Source organism: Rana temporaria, chromosome 13 (genome assembly GCF_905171775.1).
Source record: "Rana temporaria chromosome 13, aRanTem1.1, whole genome shotgun sequence".
Classification (NCBI taxonomy): domain Eukaryota; kingdom Metazoa; phylum Chordata; class Amphibia; order Anura; family Ranidae; genus Rana; species Rana temporaria.
In genome coordinates, this window is record NC_053501.1 from 6,412,238 (window position 1) to 6,434,898 (window position 22,661).

At 46.6% G+C, this 22,661-nt stretch overlaps 1 protein-coding gene across 1 annotated transcript in view; it reads left to right on the top strand.

The window, feature by feature from the left end:
• Positions 1 to 18,718: 18,718 nt before the first annotated feature.
• Positions 18,719 to 22,661, top strand: part of FLRT2 (fibronectin leucine rich transmembrane protein 2) — an 82,924-nt gene continuing 78,981 nt past the window's right edge. Inside the window, exon 1 of the mRNA XM_040332906.1 lies at positions 18,719 to 19,302. The gene's annotated coding sequence lies outside the window, so the exon portion shown is untranslated. The remainder of the gene's footprint in view (positions 19,303 to 22,661) is intronic.

Below are 22,661 nucleotides of genomic sequence, written 5' to 3' on the forward strand. Positions count from 1 at the left end.
GGGAGAAGACGTCAGCGGAGGGGGAAGATATTAGAGGAGGGAGAAGACGTCAGCAGAGAGGGAGGACCAGAGGAAAAACACATCGGTGGCGGAACCAGAGAACGAAGACACGTTGGAGCTCCGACAAGGAGCATTCTTCGATTTTAATAAAGGATTTGTCAAAAACGTTCTCTTGTTTTATGTGACACTACACTTATTTTTTCGGTGAATGGGTAGGGGTACAATGTACCCCATACTCGTTTACATGTGGGGGGGGCAGGATCTGGGGGCCCCCTTGTTAAAGGGGTCTTCCAGATTCCGATAAGCCCCTGCAACCACCGCCCAGGGTTGTCGGCAAGAGGCCCTTGTCCCCATCAACATGGGGACAAGGTGCTTTCGGGTTGGGGGGGCACAGAGCCCGCCTGCCCCAAAGCACCCCCCCCCCCCATGTTGAGGGCATGCAGCATGGTATGGTGCAGGAAATAGGGGGCACTCACTCACTATTCCCCCCTTTCCTGACCTGCTGGGCTGCATGTTCGGATAAAGGTCTGGTATGGATTTTGGTGGGGACCTCCATACTGTTTTCTAAAAAAAAAAAAAAAATTGGTGTGGGGATTCCCCTTAAAATTCCCTCTAGACCAGGGCCTGATATGATCTTGAGGGGGGCCCCCCGCGCTGCTTTTAAAAAAAATGGTGTGGGGTTCCCCTTCAAGATCCATACCAGACTCAAAGAGCCTGGGACCCCCGCGTCATTGTTTTTTCTGCCCGATTTGAGCTACAAAAAAAAGCTCCAGAACATTTCTGAGCTTTGGCCGTTTGGCTTCAGGCGACGTGGATTGGAGATGTGAAGCATCTTTATAGAGAATCATTGATTTTTTTTTTCTCCTTCAGCGTTTTGGAGCTTCGGGGTTCAAGCTACAAAACGCTGAGGTGTGAATTGGGCCTGAATGTAGAGGCTGCAGACAGGAATTGGGGCCTGAATGTAGAGGCTGCAGTGGGGAATTGGGGCCTGAATGTAGAGGCTGCAGTGGGAATTGGGGCCTGAATGTAGAGGCTGCAGTCGGGGATTGGGGCCTGAATGTAGAGGCTGCTGTCGGGGATTGGGGCCTGAATGTAGAGGCTGCAGTCGGGAATTGGGGCCTGAATGTAGAGGCTGCTGTCGGGGATTGGGGCCTGAATGTAGAGGCTGCAGTCGGGAATTGGGGCCTGAATGTAGAGGCTGCAGTCTGGAATTGGGGCCTGAATGTAGAGGCTGCAGTGGGGAATTGGGGCCTGAATGTAGAGGCTGCAGTGGGAATTGGGGCCTGAATGTAGAGGCTGCAGTCGGGGATTGGGGCCTGAATGTAGAGGCTGCAGTCGGGAATTGGGGCCTGAATGTAGAGGCTGCTGTCGGGGATTGGGGCCTGAATGTAGAGGCTGCAGTCGGGAATTGGGGCCTGAATGTAGAGGCTGCAGTCTGGAATTGGGGCCTGAATGTAGAGGCTGCAGTGGGGAATTGGGGCCTGAATGTAGAGGCTGCAGTGGGAATTGGGGCCTGAATGTAGAGGCTGCAGTCGGGGATTGGGGCCTGAATGTAGAGGCTGCTGTCGGGGATTGGGGCCTGAATGTAGAGGCTGCAGATGGGAATTGGGGCCTGAATGTAGAGGCTGCAGTCGGGAATTGGGGCCTGAATGTAGAGGCTGCAGTCGGGAATTGGGGCCTGAATGTAGAGGCTGCAGTCGGGAATTGGGGCCTGAATGTAGAGGCTGTAGTCGGGGATTGGGGTCTGAATGTAGAGGCTGCAGTCGGGAATTGGTTAAACTGCAGTTCAAGGAGTTCTCTGTCCCGAGATTCGGACAATGAAGAACACAAGGTCCTTATTTTATTTTTGTTTATTCTTTGTTTGCACTCATCATAAATCAGAATGTTTATACAATGTATCCACTTGGAACATCTGTGAGTTGTGTGTGATCTTCCTCCTGAGTCATGACTTTGTGTTCCAGAAAGATGGATAATAAAACAAAGTATCTGACAGCTCTGTGTGTATGGCGGGCGGCTGTTTCCAATCTACGTCCATCCCGATCCCCGACTATCTGCGTTGTGACGGGACAGCTGCCGCTCGCCCCTTGTGTTCATTGATTAAATATTCCGCGGTGTTCCTACAATCATCTCCCCAACTGGTAAATCTGAGCTCCGCCCTTCAGTCTTGCACCGTTGTACCGGCTCCTCTCCTGGACTGAAACGGCTTCCTCTGATTTCACTGCACACTGTGAGCCTCTCACACTGTGCATTAGATGCCACAGGAAGTCAGATAGATGCCCCGCCTCCTCTCCTTGCTGGAGCCCATCTGGCATCATCTAGCACACAGGTGTCAAACACAAGGCCTGCGGGCCGAATCCGGCCCTTCAGGCCTTTTCATGTGGCCCTCGCACCTCTCCTGCAGCTACAGCCCTCCTCTGGTCCTCCTCCAGACAGGGGCCGTCTTAATAGCATCATGGGCCCCTTGGGCAAAGTAATGCTCTGGGGCCCCTACAATGATGACACATGGCACAGTGGCGACAATTGATGGGCACAGTGGCGGCAATTGATGGGCACAGTAGCTGTGTTTGATGGGCACAGTGGCGGCAATTGATGGGCACAGTAGCTGCGTTTGATGGGCACAGTGGCTGCGTTTGATGGGCACAGTGGTGGCAATTGATGGCACAGTAGCTGCGTTTGATGGCATGGCACAGTGGCGACAATTGATGGCACAGTGGCGATGTTTGATGGGCACAGTGGCGGCAATTGATGGGCACAGTAGCTGTGTTTGATGGGCACAGTGGCGGCAATTGATGGGCACAGTAGCTGTGTTTGATGGCATGGCACAGTGGCGACAATTGATGGCACAGTGGTGATGTTTGATGGGCACAGTGGTGGCAATTGATGGGCACAGTAGCTGTGTTTGATGGCATGGCACAGTGGCGACAATTGATGGCACAGTGGCGATGTTTGATGGGCACAGTGGTGGCAATTAATGGCACAGTAGCTGCGTTTGATGGCATGGCACAGTGGCGACAATTGATGGCACAGTGGCGATGTTTGATGGGCACAGTGGTGGCAATTGATGGGCACAGTAGGTGCGTTTGATGGGCACAGTGGCGGCAATTGATGGGCACAGTAGCTGCGTTTGATGGGCACAGTGAGACTGTAATTGATGTTTTTTGTTTTTTTTTTGTTTGTTTGCGCGCCCCCCCCCCAAAAAAAAATTGAGCACCAGCCGCCACTGCTTCCCTGCAACATCTAAAATGAATAAATCCGGGGGACAGACCCTTCCATCTGGAGCTAGGGGAAAATGCCAACTCAATGCAAACAAATGTTCAGATTGGGTGCCGGAGGGCTGAGCCATGCGTTGGCTTCTCATACCTTCCTGGCAGTCCAGTGCTGATATGCCACCCCTCCCCCACCACAGTTCCCAGTCTCTATGACAGTCCAGTACCAGTGATGGGGGGGGGGGGGGGGGATGAAAGGAAACCATAGGAAGAGGTTTCTGTTCAATTGGTTTATTGCTTGTTGTGGTTGAGTCTGCGTTTTATAGACCAGTAAAGGAAGCCTGGGGACGGGGATAAAGGGAAATGGCAGCACTAAAGTTATTTTCCTAAAGTGATGTTTACCTGCAGGTGATCAATTTTTCCATGATGGTGCCGTGTTCTGCACCCAGGAGATTCAGGTGCCCCTGCCCACCACGGGGCACTTTTACTAAAAGCATAAAATATAGAAACTCCTCATAATGGGGCACAGCAGGTGAACAAACCCGGGAATCCAGCACAGGGATGGTGGGAACCCCTCATAATGGGCACAGCAGGTGCAATGCTGTGCGTTCGCTGTTTACTCAGTGTTGTGTTAGGTAATCGAATAAATCGTCGCACCGTCACTGCTGGAAACTCCGCCCAGGAATCGCTGGAACCCCTCATAATGGGCGCAGCTGGTGTGAAGACCCTGAAACTCAGCACAGTGATGATGGCAGCCCCTTATAAAGGGCAGAGAAGATGGGCAGACCTGGGAAATCAACACAGGAAGAGTCGGTAACCCCTTATAATGGGTGCAGCGGGTGTACAGACCTAAGAAGTCAGCACAGAGATGGTGACAGACACTCATAATGGGCACAGCAGGTGTGAAGACCCTTGATCTCAGCACAGGGATGGTGGCAGCCCCTCGTAACGGGCAACGTAGCTGTGCAAAGCTGGGAGCTCAGCACAAGGATGGTGGGAGCTTCTTGTAATGGGCACGGCAGGTCTACAGACCTGGGAACTTAGTTAAGGTGTAGCAGGGGAGGACTGGCAGCCTTAGGCCTGGGGGGAAAGTCCAGTCAAGTGGCCCATTGAACCGTCCAATGAGCTCACCATCCGGTCCCAGGGAGTTGTAGTTTCCTCTGCGCTGCTCTGTTTTCCACCCACCGGGAGCTTGAGCGTGGACTACAACTCCCAGAATGCAACAGCTAATGGCGAGCCGATGTGGCCGTGCCCCCGCCCCGACTTCCTAGCGCCGAATAAAAAAGATGGTAAAGGGCAGAGACTGCCGGCCATTTTGAACATAAGTTAGAGCGGCCTGGGAGGCAATTGCCACCCTGCCCCAGCCCTCCCCTGAGGGGTAGTGTGAGACTGTGAGCCCCTCTTACTGGGCACAGCAGGTGTGTAGACACAGGACCTCAGCACAGGGATGGTGGGAACCCTTCGTATTGGATACAGCAGGTGTGTAGACACAGGACCTCAGCACAGGGATGGTGGGAACCCCTCGTATTGGATACAGCAGGTGTGTAGACACAGGACCTCAGCACAGGGATGGTGGGAACCCCTCGTATTGGATACAGCAGGTGTGTATGACACAGGACCTCAGCACAGGGATGGTGGGAACCCCTCGTATTGGATACAGCAGGTGTGTATGACACAGGACCTCAGCACAGGGATGGTGGGAACCCCTCGTATTGGATACAGCAGGTGTGTAGACACAGGACCTCAGCACAGGGATGGTGGGAACCCCTCGTATTGGATATAGCAGGTGTGTAGACACAGGACCTCAGCACAGGGATGGTGGGAACCCCTCGTATTGGATACAGCAGGTGTGTAGACATCGGAAACTCAGCACAGGGATGGTGGGAACCCCAACAACAGGCGCTGGATCTATTTTCACTCAATAGCACTCTTTGGAGTATTTTTTTACCAACAGTAAAAACCTTGGTTTGAGAGTAACTTGGTTTGAGAGCGCTTTGCAAGACAAGCAAAATGTTTTAATAAATGTTGCCTTGATATACAAGCGATGTCTTGATATAAGAGTAGCGTCATGTCACCACTGAGTAGAAAAGAGAAGAGAGGAGACTCTAATGCCGCGTACACACGGTCGTTTTATGTGATGAAAAAAAAATGACGTTTTTAAAAACGTCACTTTAAATGACCGTGTGTGGGGGAAAGCGTCGTTTTATGTCTTCTAAAAAACGACCAAAAAAATTGAAGCATGCTTCAATTTTATGTGTCGTTTTTCTAAACGTCAACTTTTACTTCACAGAAATTGACCGCGTGTAGCAAAAACGTCGTTTAAAACGACGTTTTTTCATCCGCGCATGCCCAGAAGCTACTTATGAAGCGAGCTTCAATGGAAAAAGTGGTGAGAACGTAACCTCACTTTGCAAGATCATTGTGAAAAAACGATGGTGTGTAGGCAACTTCGTCTTTGAAAATTGAAGTTTCAAAAACGTCGTTTTTTACTTCACAGAAAATGTCATTTTTTTTCATCACATAAAGTGATGGTGTGTATGCGGCAAAAGTGTAGCAATATAGTTACATTTAATGAAGGTACAACATTTAGCAACTTATTGCTACACTTAGAGGCTCCTCTCTTCTCTTTTATACCCTGTAAAAAAAATGCTTTGATATACAAGTGCTTTGGATTACAAGCATGTTTCTGGAAGGAATTCTGCTCGCAATCCAAGGTTTTACTGTATTCCAAAACCGTCTCCAATCTCCGCAGCCTTGTCTTCTCTCCAGTCACCAAGCGGTTAACGCAAAGATTATATTAGAACCAGACCGACCTGAAATCAATTAGCTGAGAGTCAGTACAAACATCAGTGACTGCGCTCAAGGTATAGAAATTTTCTGGGTCCCTGGCGGACTCTCCCTGTGCTAGAGCACCCCCTGTGCTCATATAGCGGCACTGCACCCCCCCTTATAGAAGCCTCTGTAGCTGCGGCACAGCTCTGATCTCCGGCGAGAAGACAAAGAAGCCTGAGAATGTAAAATCAGGATAAAAGCTGAGCGGTCCAGAGGCATTGTGAGGCCGATTCACACATCTGGATGCAGCCGGCGCTTCGTAAGTGTTTGTTGTTAATTTACCGTAAGCGCGTCCTCGCTGCACTTGGCGTGGGTGGAAGATGCTCCGAGCGCAACTGATAACTGCTTACAATCATCTGTCAGATTTATTCTTCTCTTATTAAACATCCAAGGCTGTTGGGATCTATCAGAATGCAATGAAAGCCAACGCCGAAGAAACCTAAAAGAGTGTCGGCAAAAAACACCACGCGGTCCATTGAGTCGGCGCAATTTTTTATTTATTTTTTACCTTTCTGTCTGAATATAGATCTATGTTTGAAAAATGTACTTACTGTTGACTGAGTCTCTACCTCTGCTGGAAGACCGTTCCAAGCACCAACTACTCTTTCAGTAAAATCATACTTATGTTAGTTTTGAACGTTCTTCCTGTTAGTTTGAGGTCATGTCCATAGGTGTGCACAGCTTATTGCATTAGGGTGTGCACCCCAAATGTATTAAAATATAGCTGGTGTCAGTAAGGCAGAGGTTGTTGTCAGTAGGGCAGTGGACAGTGTAAGTCGTTTTTTATTTTTATTTTATTTTTTATTCATTTTTTTTTTAGGAGCCCCATTGGGGAACTTTGGTGAAATATCGTCAGGAGGAATCTGCATTGCACAGGGTGATTAGGGTGTGCCCAGGCACACCCCCTGCGCACGCCTATGGTCATGTCAATCAGGACCTCCTTCCTCCTGCTGGTGACCCCTCTAGTGATATAAAGATCTATATAGAGGAATCAGGACCTCCTTCCTCCTGCTGGTGACCCCTCTAGTGATATAAAGATCTATATAGAGGGATCAGGACCTCCTTCCTCCTGCTGGTGATCCCTCTAGTGATATAAAGATCTATATAGAGGAATCAGGACCTCCTTCCTCCTGCTGGTGATCCCTCTAGTGATATAAAGATCTATATAGAGGAATCAGGACCTCCTTCCTCCTGCTGGTGACCCCTCTAGTGATATAAAGATCTATATAGAGGAATCAGGACCTCCTTCCTCCTAATGGCGATATAAAGATCTCTATAGAGAATCAGGACCTCCTTCCTCCTGCTCCTGATCCCTCTAGTGATATAAAGATCTATATAGAGGAATCAGGACCTCCTTCCTCCTGCTCCTGATCCCTCTAGTGATATAAAGATCTATATAGAGGGACCAGGACCTCCTCCCTCCTGCTGGTGACCCATCTAGTGATATAAAGATCTATATAGAGGAATCAGGACCTCCTTCCTCCTTCTGGTGATCCCTCTAGTGATATAAAGATGTATATAGAAGGATCAGAACCTCCTTCCTCCTGCTGGTGACCCCTCTAGTGATATAAAGATCTATATAGTGGGATCAGGACCTCCTTCCTCCTGCTGGTGACCCCTCTAGTGATATAAAGATCTATATAGAGGAATCAGGACCTCCTTCCTCCTCCTGGTGACCCCTCTAGTGATATAAAGACCTATTTAGAGGAATCAGGACCTCCTTCCTCCTGCTGGTGATCCTTCTAGTGATAACTAATAATCTTTTAAACCACGGTATACCATTTCTTAAACCAATGGCTCACCTCTCATTGGAAGAAGTGCATATTAATCTCGCAAAGAGTCTACAGAGAGTTATTAAATGTACCGTAGGTGTATTTTACCCCCTTTGGTGACACATCTGGCTCATTATGACGGAAGAGGATATCTGGCTGCTCTATAATATCATGAGGGATTAGTCCCTCTAATCTGACAGATTGGATAGTGAGTGACTGGCCCCCCCCTTAAAATGAAAATCTATAATACACAGGTATCTAGGTGTCCGTTGGGTGCAGGAGGGACCGTCCTCCCCCTTGTCATTGGCTTTATTTGTGAACTGAGCGCTGTGGCATTTCAGAGCCCGGCCGGCTGGCGTTTGTCTTGTCACCTCTGAGTGATTCATTAATCCAGAGATGCAATCATTCATTTTTCTGTAATCTACAAGCCGGGCTTTTAAACACTCATTTCTGTGGCATGTCCAGGGGCATCCATCCACCCGGAAATCACCAGGGCTGTCCAGGCCGTGCGCCTCACGTCTCCCAAATATGTCCGGGGCTGTCCAGACTGTGCGCCTCACGTCTCCCAAATATGTCCGGGGCTGTCCAGACTGTGCGCCTCACGTCTCCCAAATATGTCCGGGGCTGTCCAGACTGTGCGCATCACGTCTCCCAAATATGTCCGGGGCTGTCCAGGCCGCGCGCATCACGTCTCCCAAATATGTCCGGGGCTATCCAGGCCGTGCGCATCACGTCTCCCAAATATTTATATAGCAGATACCATATTCATTCTGCCTGCCATGTGTGTTGTAACTATTACCAACCAATGTACTCTAATAGATGAACCTTAATCTGCCTCCCTTGGTTTCTTCTGCCCTTATCAACCTGTTAGTTGCCTTTTTAAAGGGACACTAAAGGTTCCCCTTTAACCACTTAAGACTCTGACATTTAGGCAGCTAAAGGACCCGGCCAGGTTTTGCGGTTCGGCACTGCGTCGCTTTAACTGACAATTGCGCGGTCGTGCGACGTGGCTCCCAAACAAAATTGGCGTCCTTTTTCCCCCACAAATAGAGCTTTCTTTTGGTGGTATTTGATCACCTCTGCGGTTTTTATTTTTTGCGCTTTAAAAAAAAAAGAGCGACAATTTTGAAAAAAATTCAATATTTTTAACTTTTTGCTATAATAAATATCCCCCAAAAACATATATAAAAAAAACTATTTTTTTCCTCAGTTTAGGCCGATACGTATTCTTCTACCTATTTTTGGTAAAAAAATCGCAATAAGCAATTATCGATTGGTTTGGGCAAAATGTATAGCGCTTACAAAATAGGGGGTAGTTTTATTGCATTTTTATTAATTCTTTTTTTTTTACTACTAATGGCGGCGATCAGTGATTTTTTTTCGTGACTGCGACATTATGGCGAGCACTTCGGACAATTTTGACACAATTTTGGGACCATTGTCATTTTCACAGCAAAAAATGCATTTAAAATGCATTGTTTATTGTGAAAATGACAATTGCAGTTTGGGAGTTAACCACAAGGGGGCGCTGAAGGGGTTATGTGTGACCTAATATGTGTTTCTAACTGTAGGGGGGTGTGGCTTTAGGCGTGATGTCATCGATTGTGATTCCCTATAAAAGAGAACACACGATCGATGACGCCGCCACAGTGAAGAACGGGGAAGCTGTGTTTACACGCGGCTCTCCCCGTTCTTCAGCTCTGGGGACCGATCGCAGGACTCTAGCGGCGATCGGGTCTGCGGGTCCCAGTCATGGAGCTTCGGACCGGGTCGCGGGCGCGCGAACTAACCCCACTTCATGGGAGCTCTCTCCCATAGGGGTTAGTTCTTGCGGACGCGCTCCCGTGATACAGCCGCCGACTGTATCACTCGGCCCCGCCCCCCGGCGCGCTGCGTCATTGGATGTGATTGACAGCAGTGCGAGCCAATGCCCGGGCACACCCTAATCTCCCCGTCTACATTAACAATAGGGCCAAATGCAAAAAAATCTAAAATAATGTAAAAAATAATTAAAAATAATTAAGAGCTCAGTTACGCGGCTGAATATACACACACCCGTAAATACACCCGTATATATATATATATATATATATATATATACATACACACATACAAACACACGCATGTCTGTTTGAGCTTTGGGGTGCACACCTTAATGCAAAGGGCTGTGCACACCTATGTGGGAGGAGTTATGCAAATATCAACAAGCCTTGATTGGTGGAAGTCAGTCTGGAGGAGTGGCCATTCCTAGGCAGGCTGCATATATCTAGATAACGCCCATGTGTGATGGTAAGACCCCCCATGATTGAAAAAACTGTAAAGCCCCGCCCAGCTGTAATGTTAGAATTTCGGTGGGCAGCTGGGGGTGGGGGCAGTAGAATTGTGCAGAGGCGGCTCTAGGCTTTGTGAGGCCTTAGGCAAAACTTAACATGGGGCCCCACTCACACCCATGATGGGAAAAATAATTCAAGGACAAGAGCCTCTTCCCCACAACCCTGGCCGGTGGTTGCGGGGGTCTGCGGGCAGGGGGGCTTATCGGAATCTGGAAGCCCCCTTTAACAAGGCGGCCCCCAGATCCTGCTCTTTAATAACTAAAGGGGCGGGGGTCACCTGGTGAACCCGCCCCCTCGTGACGTCATTGACTGAGGGCATGCTGGGTCATTGATGCCACAGGCCAACACACATTACCCAGGCTAGATATGACTAAAAGATGAAAAAGATACAATTTAAATTTTCTAAAAAATATCGAGATACACAATGTACAGAGCAAACTAAGTGTCATCCAAGTTGAGTTTTCATCGGCATCAATGTCCGGTGTGAGGTAAGTACGCCAGGTATTTGTGTGAACGTCGTCACCTACAGGCAGGACCGTCCCCGAGATGTGACATTACGTGACGTGTGACTTTTAGTAGGACTTTAACGAGGGACTTGATGGCGAATGTGCATTCCTAAACCATATCCGGACTTCATTAGTCTTCAGTCATTAGAAGCTCGTTAAAGAGTCTCCCAACCCCTCGGAGTCATCCGGCGGTAGTCGGTGTTGTCTACGTTTTAATAGAAGTTTCTTTTTTTTTTTTCGAGTTTTGATCTAACCATTTTTATATTCCACCCTTCGGTTTCCTGTGTCACTCCGCTCCACCGCTCGCTTTTGGGCATTTGACCAGAAGACCAGGCGTTTTATGGCAATTTCTGTTTAAATCATTATTTATTGCTAGAAAATGTACTTATATTCATTCCCTAAACATTGTACTTTTTGTTCTAACAGAGACCCTAGGGAATAAAATGGGGATTGTTGCATTTTTTTGTCACATGGTATTTGCGCAGCGGTTTTTCAAAACGTAACAATGGTCCCAAAATAGTGTCACAAGTGTCCGATGTGTCCGCTGCAATATCGCAGTCGTGATAAAAATTGTAGATCGCCGCCATTACTAGTAAAAATAAAAAATAATAATAAAAATGGCATAAAACAATACCCTATTTTGTAGACGCTATAACTTTTGCGCAAATCAATCAATATACACTTATGCCGCGTACACACGACCGTTTTTCGGGTTCTAAAAAATGACGTTTTTAATGGTCTAGAAAAAACAACTTTTTTTCCAACTCGATCATTAAAACGGCCTTGCCTACACACAATCGTGAAAAAAAAAAGCGCGGTGACGTACAACACGTAGAACCCTTGGGGCTGCTTTTGCTGATTTTGTGTTAGTAAAAGACGATTTCGCACTTTTCTGTCTGTTACAGCGTGATGAATGTGCTTACTCCATTACGAACGCTAGTTTTACCAGAACGAGCGCTCCCATCTTATAACGTGATTCTGAGCATGCGCGTTTTTTTCACGTCGTTAAAGCCCACACACGGCCATTTTTTACAACCTTAAAAACGACAACGTTAAAAATTTCGTGAAAAATTAGAGCATGTTCAACATTTTTAATGCCCATTTTTTAGATCGTGAAAAATGCTCTGGAGCCCCACACACACGATCGTTTTTAACCTCCCTGGCGGTATGATTCTTTCAGAAAAAACATGCTGAAAGCGGTACAATTATTTGCAAGGAAATTTGGTGATTTGTACTGTAGGCCTGTAATTCTTAGGAATAACTCACTTAAATCTGACCAAACAAGAGTCTAATAGGCATCCCGGGTATGACATTTTTTTAAAAACAAAATGATAAATTAGAATATAATAAATAATTATAAATAATTATAACAAATAATAATATAATTATAATAAAACTTATTCAATAATGTAATCAACTCAAAATCACTGAAATTTGCTCAGTTGCAGAATTGTCGCTGTCATTATTTTTATTTTTATATGACGAATTTCCCCACAAATCGCTATCGCACATTTCTGCAAGTGATTATAATTTATTATCGCTGTTTTCTAGCTGCTCTAAAACCATTTTTGACATAAAGGGACACTTTTGGTTGCTATGGACAATCTACAGTTTCCAGGTAAAAAAAGCGGTCAGATCTTCTCGCTATTGCAGACTGACAGCAAGCCTCTTCTCATTTATATCCATTGTTCCAGCCCTGAGGAAGAGAGAGTCATTTCCCCCGAAACACGTTGTTTGTTTTTGTTGTCGTTGTTTGTGATCAATAAACATTTTAGGTGACCCTTGAGTGATATGAACTTTTATATTGGGCACTCCTCTTTACCAAACCTAGAGTTTCATGCTAAGTATTCTCCTCCTGGGACCGTATCAAGGTCCTACTAAACCTTATCTTCATTAAATATGACCCCCCCCCCCCCCAGCCCCCTCTCCTCCATGTAAACGCTGTTGGGCCTAGCTGTGATTTATCCCTCCAGTATTGGACATTTTTTAAACACATTATACACATGCAGAACTCTGAAACTCAGAAATTTGCAGGGGGGGGGGGGGTCTGTAAAAATCGTAGGTCTTCCGTAAATGGCCCGCAAGGGGTTGAATTTAATTTCTGCTCCTGAAAATAAGCTTCTTGCAAATGTTAACCGGATGCAAACTGGCAAGTTTCAATTTTAGTATCCGCCCGGATTGCTGGAGACGATCTTTACAATGTGATCCAACCGGCCCGATCACTGATACCGTCACCCAAGCTTATACAATGTATCATTACTAGAATCTCACCAACTCAGCAATAAATTATAGTTATAATCTTATTCAGCATAGTTATTATGGGCAGCCTAATGATCTTACGGGGATAAGCCTGTGAAATGTAAAAATAAATAAATAATAAAAAAATGATTTTTTAGGATAACTGTCTTTAAAAAAATATTACATGTAAATAAATAAATACAGTTAAATATAGACAAATAAATATGTTTGATTGGTTACTTTGGGCCAGATTCACAGTGGAGATACGCCGTCGTATCTCTGTTTCTATCTATGCGACTGGTTCATAGAATCAGTTACGCATAGATAGCCATAGGATCCGACAGGTGTAATTGTTTTACACTGTCGGATCTTAGGATGCAGTACCGCGGCCGCCGCTGGGGGGAGTTCGCGTCGTAAACCAGCGTCGGGTATGCAAATTAGGAGTTACGGCGATTCACGACGGATTTTCGCGTTCGCTACGTCGCCGCTAGTCTAGTTTTCCGTCGCAAATTTAGTCGTCGTTTTGGGTGCCCTAACTTTAGTCAGCAATCGTATTGCTGTCTAAAGTATGGCCGTCGTTCCCGCGTCGAAATTTAAAATTTAACGTCGTTTGCGTAACACGTCCGGGAATACGGAAGTACGCTACGCGCGTCGCCGTTCGAAAAAATTACGTCACGGCGCGCAAAGCACAACGGGAATTGCGAAACGGAGCATGCGCAGTAGGTCCGGCACGGGAGCGCGCCTAATTTAAATGGCACACGCCCATTTGAATTGGCCCGCCTTGCGCCGGAGGCCGCCGGCGTAGTTTTCATCGCAAGTGCTTTGTGAATCAGGCACTTGCGATGAAAACTTGCGGCGGTGTAACTTATCTAGGATAAGTTACGCCGCCGCGATTCTACGTGAATCTGGCCCTTAGTTCCCCTTCAGTTTGCCAGCTGAGAGTATCCAGAATCCATTGGAATTGAATTATTTTTCAAATATATATATTTAATATAGATAGATAGATAGATAGATAGATAGATAGATAGATAGATAGATAGATAGATAGATCTATATAGATATAGAGAGAGAGAGAGGGAGAGAGATTTCTCTCTCTCTCTCTCTCTCTATATATATATATATATATATATATATATATATATATATATATATACATATATATATATATATATATATATATATTTATCTGTATATATAGATTTCTCTCTCTCTATATATATATATATATATATATTTTTTTTTTTATAATATTAATATTAACTATTTTTATTATTATTATTATTATTATTAATATAATAAACTTTGTCCCCCTTTTCTCCATAATACGTTGCCCACTTTCCTCTATCTCTCTCTCTATCTATCTATCTCTCTCTCTATCTATCTATCTCTCTCTCTCTCTCTCTATCTATCTATCTATCTATCTATCTATCTATCTATCTATCTATCTATCTATCTATCTATATAGAGAGAGAGATCTATATCTATATATAGATCTCTCTCTCTCTATATATATATATATATATATTTAATAATATTAATAATAACCATTATTATTATAATAAACTTGGTCCCCCTTTTCTCCATAATACGTTGCCCACTTTCCACCCAAATTAGCTTCATTAAATTAATGAGTGCATCTGGCATGGCTTGTAGGTGGATATTAGAGCGTAAGCTCCTTGGGGATAGAGACTAATAGGTAAGTGATTGCTTTCATTTTATTCATTTATATAGCTCTGACATATTCCACAGCGCTGTACAAAGAACATACAGCCTGTAGTGTCCAACCTAGTTTAGATGAATATTTTTATTTATTTTTTCGTAGGAAAAGGAAAAGAGCACCCAAGAAGAATGCGCGCAGGTCAGAGAGAACACGACGACCCCACACTTGCGGTGTCAATAGTGGCAATGGATACAAGACCACGAGGGAATATGGGCAATGAATACAGATTTTCAGCATGCACAAGCAAGAGAGGGGTAATAAATATGAAAAAATCTAAATAAAATATAAAATGGAAAAAATATGAAAAAATCTAAATAAATATAAAATGAAATAAATATGAAAAAAATCTAAATAAAATAGAAAAAGAAAAAAATATGAAAAAATCTAAATAAAATATAAAATGAAATAAATATGAAAAAATCGAAATAAAATATAAAATGAAATAAATATAAAAAAATATAAATAAAATATAAAATGAAACAAATATGAAAAAATCGAAATAAAATATAAAATTTAATTAAAAAAAATAATAATACTAATTAATTAAAAAATAAATAAGATGGTGATGATGATGATAATAATAATAATAATAATAATAATAATAATAATAATAATAATAATAATAATAATGTAAAAAATAAATAATAAAATTAAGGATTTGTCAGACCATACAAAGCAGAAGATGCAAATACAGCTTAACACCTGATCACATCCTAAATCCAGTACTAGACTAGGACCACTTCACCCTAAATGGTAACAACCAGACACAACAGACAGACCCTAATTGTGCTCTTTAATAAGACCCATAGAAACCAGCCAGTGGCCCCCCAGATGTTCCCACTGTCCTGCAATGAAGCAAAATGATGGCTGGAGGCTGCTGACAAGAATGTGCCCCAACACTGTCTGCAGACTACCCCCATCACCCCATGTAATGAAGGAGCTGCCCCTGCCTATCCGCTGCAGGCTTTCCAAAGTCTTGATCTCACCCTAATGATTGCCATGGATGATGTGCTCTCCGCCAGCAAGGGCTCCAGGTAACCCCCTCCATGCTGGAGCAAGGGTAAGATTTTCCTGAGAGCAAGAAGTCCAGGGAGTAGATGGGTAATTTGAAGCAAGATGAGGTGGCACAGGCGGCCTTGGCATGCCATGGGTTAATTGCCAGTTGCTCCTCTAGAAGTCTCTCCTCTTAGCTGCCTGCCTTCCAAAGCATTCTGCTTAAAAATGTGGGTGGTGACTGTGTAGTGTAGGAGAAGGGGGGGGGTGAGGAGTGTGTGTGGCGGGGGAGATAGAGAAGAGAGAAGAGGAAAGTGATAGGGGTGGGGGGGGGGGGGGAGAGAGAGAAAATAGGGAGAGAGGAAAGGGGGAGAGAGAAAAGAGGGGAAGAATACATTGAGGGGGGGGGGGGGGAGTGAGAAAATACAGGAGAAGAGGAGAGTGAGGAGGAGAGAGGGAGGGAAGAGAAGAGAAGAGGAGAAGAGGAGAGTGAGGGGGGGAGAGAGGGAGAGAGAAGAGGCGAAGGGGGGAGTAAGAAGGGAGAGAGAAGGAAGAGGGGAAGAGGAGAGTGAGGGGGAGAGAGGGAGAGAGAAGAGGCGAAGGGGGGATTAAGAAGGGAGAGAGAAGGAAGAGGGGAAGAGGAGAGTGAGGGGGGGGGAGAGAGAAGATGCGAAGGGGGGATTAAGAAGGGAGAGAGAAAGAAGAGGGGAAGAGGAGAGTGAGGGGGAGAGAGAAGGAAAGGGGAAGAGGAGATTGAGGGGAGATAGAAAGAGAGAGAAAATAGGGGAGGAGGATAGTGGGGGGATAAAAGAGGGGAAGAGGATAATGGGGGTGGGATAAAAGAGGGGAAGAAGATAGTGAGGGGGAGAGAGAAAAGAGGGCAAAGGGTTAGTGAGGGGAGAGAGAAAAGATGGGAAGAGGAGAGTGAGGGAGAGAGAGAAGGAAAGGGGAAGAGGAGATTGAGGGGAGATAGAAAGAGAGAGAAAATAAGGGAGGAGGATAGTGGGGGTGGGGGTAAAAGAGGGGAAAAGGATAGTGGGGGGATAAAAGAGGGGAAGAGGATAATGGGGGGGGGATAAAAGAGGGGAAGAAGATAGTGAGGGGGAGAGAGAAAAGATGGGAAAAGGTTAGTGAGGGGAGAGAGAAAAGAGGGGAAGAGTATAATGGGGGGGGGGGGAAGAGGGGAAGAAGATAGTGAGGGGGAGAGAGAAAAGATGGGAAAAGGTTAGTGAGGGGAGAGAGAAAAGAGGGGAAGAGGATAGTGAGGGAGAGAGAGAGAAGAAGGTAAGAGGAGAGTGAGGGGGAGAAAGGGGGAGAGCGTTGGGGGGGAGAGAGGGGAGAATAGGTGACAGAAGAGGGGAAAAGTCGAGAGATTGGGGAAAGAGGGGAGTAAGGGGGAGACAGAGAAGAAGAGGAGAGTGAGGAGGAGAGAGGGAGGGAAGAGAAGAGGGGAAGAGGAGAGTGAGGGGGGGGGGAGAGAGGAAGAGAGAAGAGGTGAAGGGGGGAGTAAGAAGGGAGAGAGAAAGAAGAGGGGAAGAGGAGAGTGAGGGGGGGAGAGAAGTAAAGGGGAAGAAGAGATTGAGGGGAGATAGAAAGAGAGAGAAAATAGGGGAGGGGGATAGTGGGGGGGGGGGGTAAAAGAGGGGAAGAGGATAATGGGGGGTGGGATAAAAGAGGAGAAGAAGATAGTGAGGGGGAAAGAGAAAAGATGGGAAGAGGATAGTGAGGGAGAGAGAGAGAGAGAAGAAGGTAAGAGGAGAGTGAGGGGGAGAAAGGGGTAGGGGAGATAGTTGGGGGGAGAGAGGGGAGAATAGGTGACAGAAGGAGGTAGGTGGACAGGTTAGAGGATGGAGGTAGGTGGACATGTTTTAGGATGGGGATAGGTTGTCAGGTTGGAGGTAGGTGGACAGGTTAGAGGATGAAGGTAGGTGGACAGGTTGGAGGATGGGGATAGGTTGTCAGGTTGGAGGTAGGTGGACAGGTTAGAGGATGAAGGTAGGTGGACAGGTTGGAGGATGGGGATAGTTGTCAGGTTGGAGGTAGGTGGACAGGTTAGAGGATGGAGGTAGGTGGACAGGTTGGAGGATGGAGGTAGGTGGACATGTTTTAGGATGGGGATAGGTTGTCAGGTTGGAGGTAGGTGGACAGGTTGGAGGATGGAGGTAGGTAGACATGTTTTAGGATGGGGATAGGTTGTCAGGTTGGAGGTAGGTGGTCAGGTAAGAGGATGGGGGTAGGTGGACATGTTTTAGGATGGGGATAGGTTGTCAGGATGGAGGTAGGCAGACAGGTTAGAGGATGGGGTGTAGGTTGTCATGTTGGAGGTAGGTGGACAGGGTGGAGGTAGGTGGACAGGTTAGAGGATTGAGGTAGGTGGACATGTTTTAGGATGGGGATAGGTTGTCAGGTTGGATGTAGGTGGACATGTTTTGGGATGGAGGTAGGTGGACAGGTTAGAGGATGGAGGTAGGTGGACAGGTTAGAGGATGGGGATAGGTTGTCAGGTTGGAGGTAGGTGGACAGGTTAGAGGATGGGGATAGGTTGTCAGGTTGGAGGTAGGTGGACAGGTTGGAGGATGGAGGTAGGTGGACATGTTTTAGGATGGGGATAGGTTGTCAGGTTAGAGGTAGGTGGACATGTTTTAGGATGGAGGTAGTTTGTCAGGTTGGAGGTAGGTGGACAGGTTAGAGGATGGAGGTAGGTGGACAGGTTAGAGGGTGGAGGTAGGTGGACATGTTTTTGGATGGGGATAGGTTGTCAGGTTGGAGGTAGGTGGATAGGTTGTCAGGTTGGAGGTAGGTGGACAGGTTAGAGGATGGAGGTAGGTTGGAGGATGTAGATAGGTTGTCAGGTTGGAGGTAGGTGGACATGTTTTGGGATGGAGGTAGGTGGACATGTTTTGTGATGGAGGTAGGTTGTCAGGTTGTAGGTTGAAGGTAGGTGGACATGTTTTGTGATGGAGGTAGGTTGTCAGGTTGGAGGTGTATGTCTCCCAGGAGAAGGGAGGAGAAGGGGGAGGGGCTCAGACACATCTCAGGGGCCACAGAGACAAGTGCAGTGACACATTCTTCCACGCGCTGATTTGCATGTCTCCGCCCCTAATCTTTTAATGTCTGCAGTGCTGAGCCCGGCTGGGATTGGGAGGCTGGACCGGCGGGCACGGCTGAGCTGCGATCACACGGAGCTCTGTCTCTCACACACACCGGCTGCTCGGTGAGCTCGCACTGTCCGCCGCCGCTGGTCGCAGAGGAGCCCGGGGGAGTCCGCCTACAAGAGACCCGGTACCCCGGAGGAGAGTCAGCCTTGAAGGGATCCGGTACCCCGGGGGAGTCCTACTTGAAGGGATCCAGGACCCCGCAGGGGGGTGTCCGCCTTGAAGGGATCCGCTGCCCAGGGAGATCAGCTCTTCGGGAATTTTGGGGGGTGGGGAGGGGGGGGATCCGCTGGTGGAATCCGGGATCTGGAGTTGGGATCGGTGTGGAATTGCTGCGATGTGATTGTTGGGAGCTGAGCCTTGGAGATGCCGGTGTGTGCTGAGATCCCCCGGTGGGGACAGGATCCCGGGATCTGGATCTGGGGGCACACGGGATCCACCCAATAAAGTTTCTCTGGATTTCTCGGGATTTGTGTGGATGGTCGGAGGAGAAGGGATCTGTATGTGGATTATGCTGAGATCGGGAAGAGGAGCCACACCACATCAGGTACTGGGACTGGGGTCAGATACTGGGACTGGGGTCAGGTACTGGGATTGGGGACTGGGGTCAGGTACTGGGATCGGGGTCAGATACTGGGATCGGGGACTGGGGTCAGATACTGGGATCGGGGACTGGGGTCAGATACTGGGATCGGGGACTGGGGTCAGATACTGGGATCGGGGACTGGGGTCAGGTACTGGGATCGGGGTCAGATACTGGGATCGGGGACTGGGGTCAGATACTGGGATCGGGGACTGGGGTCAGATACTGGGATCGGGGACTGGGGGGATCTGATTTATGGGGGATCAGATTTTACTTGGGGGACCCGATCTAGGAGTGACCCCTATCAATGGGGGTATGCGACCTACAGATCTGCGGAGATCTGATTGTAATCAATGCTCCTGGATGGTGTCTAAATCCCAAGAGATCCTTGTTACTTTAATATATATATATATATATATATAAATAATTTGGGGGGTGTTGTATGTTCTATAGGGGGTATCAGATCTCTAGTCTACCAGGACCAGACAAGATCATATCGGTGATGGCAGGGACTGGCGATATATAGTACAGAGGATCGATAGAGTGGGATATATTGTAGGTGATCAATGCCCTTATAAGCGAACCATAGGGTGAGAAATACAATACGTGATCACTATCGATCTATAGGGTGAGATATACTGTGGGCGATCAGTGTCATTATAAGAGATCTATAGGGTGATACATATTGTCGGTAATCGATGTTAGCACAAGAGATCTATAGGGTGAGATGTACTATAGGTGATCAATGGCAGTATATGTGATTTATAGGGTGAGATGTGCTGTAGGTGATCAATGCCAGTATAGGGGATCTACAGGGTAGGATATGCTGTGGGTGATCAATGCCAGTATAGGGGATCTGCAGGGTAGGATATGCTGTGGGTGATCAATGTCACCCTATGTGATATATATAGGGGGAGATATACTGTAGCTGATCCAAGTCTGTATAAGAGATCTTCTGAGGGAGATAGACTGAAGATCAGACTCAGAGTCTGCAAAGAGAAACTGTAGGGTGAGATATATTATGGGCGATCAATGTCAGTATATCTGATCTATAAGGTGAGAGATACTGTAGGTGAATAATGTCAGTATATGTGATCTATAGGATGAGATATACTGTGGGTGATCAATTTCAGTATAGGGTGAAATATGCTGTAGGGGATCAGAATCAACATATGTGATCCATGGGGAGTGATATACTGTAGGTGATCAGAGTCAGTATCTATAGGGTGATCTATACTGTAGGTGATCAGAGTCAGTATCTATAAGGTGATCTATACTGTAGGTGATCAGAGTCAGTATCTATAGGGTGATATATACTGTAGGTGATCAGAATCAGTGTCTATAGGGTGATCGATACCGTAGGTGATCAGAGTCAGTATCTATAGGGTGATCTATAATGTAGGTGATCAGAGTCAGTATCTATAGGGTGATCTATACTGTAGGTGATCAGAGTCAGTATCTATAGGGTGACATATACTGTAGGTGATCAGAGTCAGTATCTATAGGGTGACATATACTGTAGGTGATCAGAGTCAGTATCTATAGGGTGACATATACTGTAGGTGATCAGAGTCAGTATCTATAGGGTGATCTATGCTGTAGGTGATCAGTATAGGGGATTGTAGGATGAGATCTATGGTAGGTAATCAAAGTCAATATCGAGGATATGTAGGGTAAATCTACTGTGGGCAATCAGTGTCAGTATAGAGGATCTATAGGATGAAATATATTGCAGGGTATCATTGCTAGTATACGGGTTAATAGGGTGAGATATGCTGCAGGTACATGGCAGTATATGGGATCTATAGGGTAAGATAGACTGTAGGTGACCGTGTTGAATTTGGGCTACAGATAGTTAAAATAAGTGGGGCAATACAGCAATGCCCATCAAGCCCTGGGCAGATATTGGTCACAATGTATCCTTGAATGTTGTTTGACTTCATTGATACATTGTGTCGGAGGACCTCTGTACTGCTCTGTTATCACCCCACCATGATGGGTGACACTACATACGGGCACTGTGTGTGTATAGAAGGATCTGCCATCCTATAGGGATGGGACATAAAAGGGACTATAGGTGGTGATTTCACCCACAGATCGAGCCATGGGTCCTGTACATGTATACAGGGTTAATGATCAATGTCAGCGACCATATAGGATGATATTATAGAGGGGACACCTACAGGACTGTATAGGGGACCCCTCAGCCTGGGTGGGCACACAGACTGTGCCCATCACACTAAGCACAGACTGTCCTTTATATGACTGACACATTGACTCCTGAATAACCCTTGAGAGCCTGGGGGCTATCCAGGGGGCACAGACACCCCAACATTAGTGTGTGTGTGTGTGTGGGGGGGGGGGGTACTCTGTCCCTTTTCCTATCTATGGACAGGTCTGAGAAGAACCCTATAGGTGACAAGGGGGGGGGGGGTAGGAAGAATTTGGGGGATCTAATACCCTTTGGAATAATCAGCCTCATCTCATGTTCACTTAACCCCTTCACTCCCTCTCTCCCTCTCCTGACACATCAGCAGATTTTCCAGTTCTGGGGAATTACTGACATTTATCATTTTATTTTTATGGAGTTAATGAGCCAGTCACTCAACCGGCTGGATCAGATATAAAATTAATATGCAGTCATTATATAGTGGATAATGAACTGTTGCATTTAGTCATGCGGTCCACCCCATTATATAGCATGTGTGTCCCCTGAGCTGTGTACCCCAAGGCTCAGACACCCTCCATGCAGCTCTGGCTACAGATATTATTGGATGGGGGGGACCTCTCTTGGCAGATTACACCCCTTAGATCCCTGAGCTCTGTTATCACCCCCCCCCCCACCTTTCTTAGATCTACACTGATCCATTGCAGAGAAGCTGCCACTCAACATACCCAGAACAGCAATGCCTTCCCAGCCCTGGGCTAATACTGGGTACAATGTATCCTTGGATGGTGTTTGACTTCATTGATACATTGTTTCAGGGGACCTGGGCTCTGTACTGCTCTGTTATCACCCCCCCCCCCCCCAGGTCTACATAGTCCTTGCAGTGACAGCACACAGACTTGGCACTGTCACAACACAGAGGCATCCGGAATGGGTGCTGCCAGTTCTCACAAATGCCAGGTATGGCTCTCTGTCATCAGCCACTGTCACCCAGTGCCACTCCTCTCCAGAGTCACATACCATACTGACACTGTCACCCTCTCTGTCCTGGCAGGCACTGTCATATATAATAGATCATCTACATGCTAAGTGTCTGGGATCTAGGAGCTCTATTGCTCTCTCTTCTTGCCTCCAGATGTATGTATGATCTACTGAA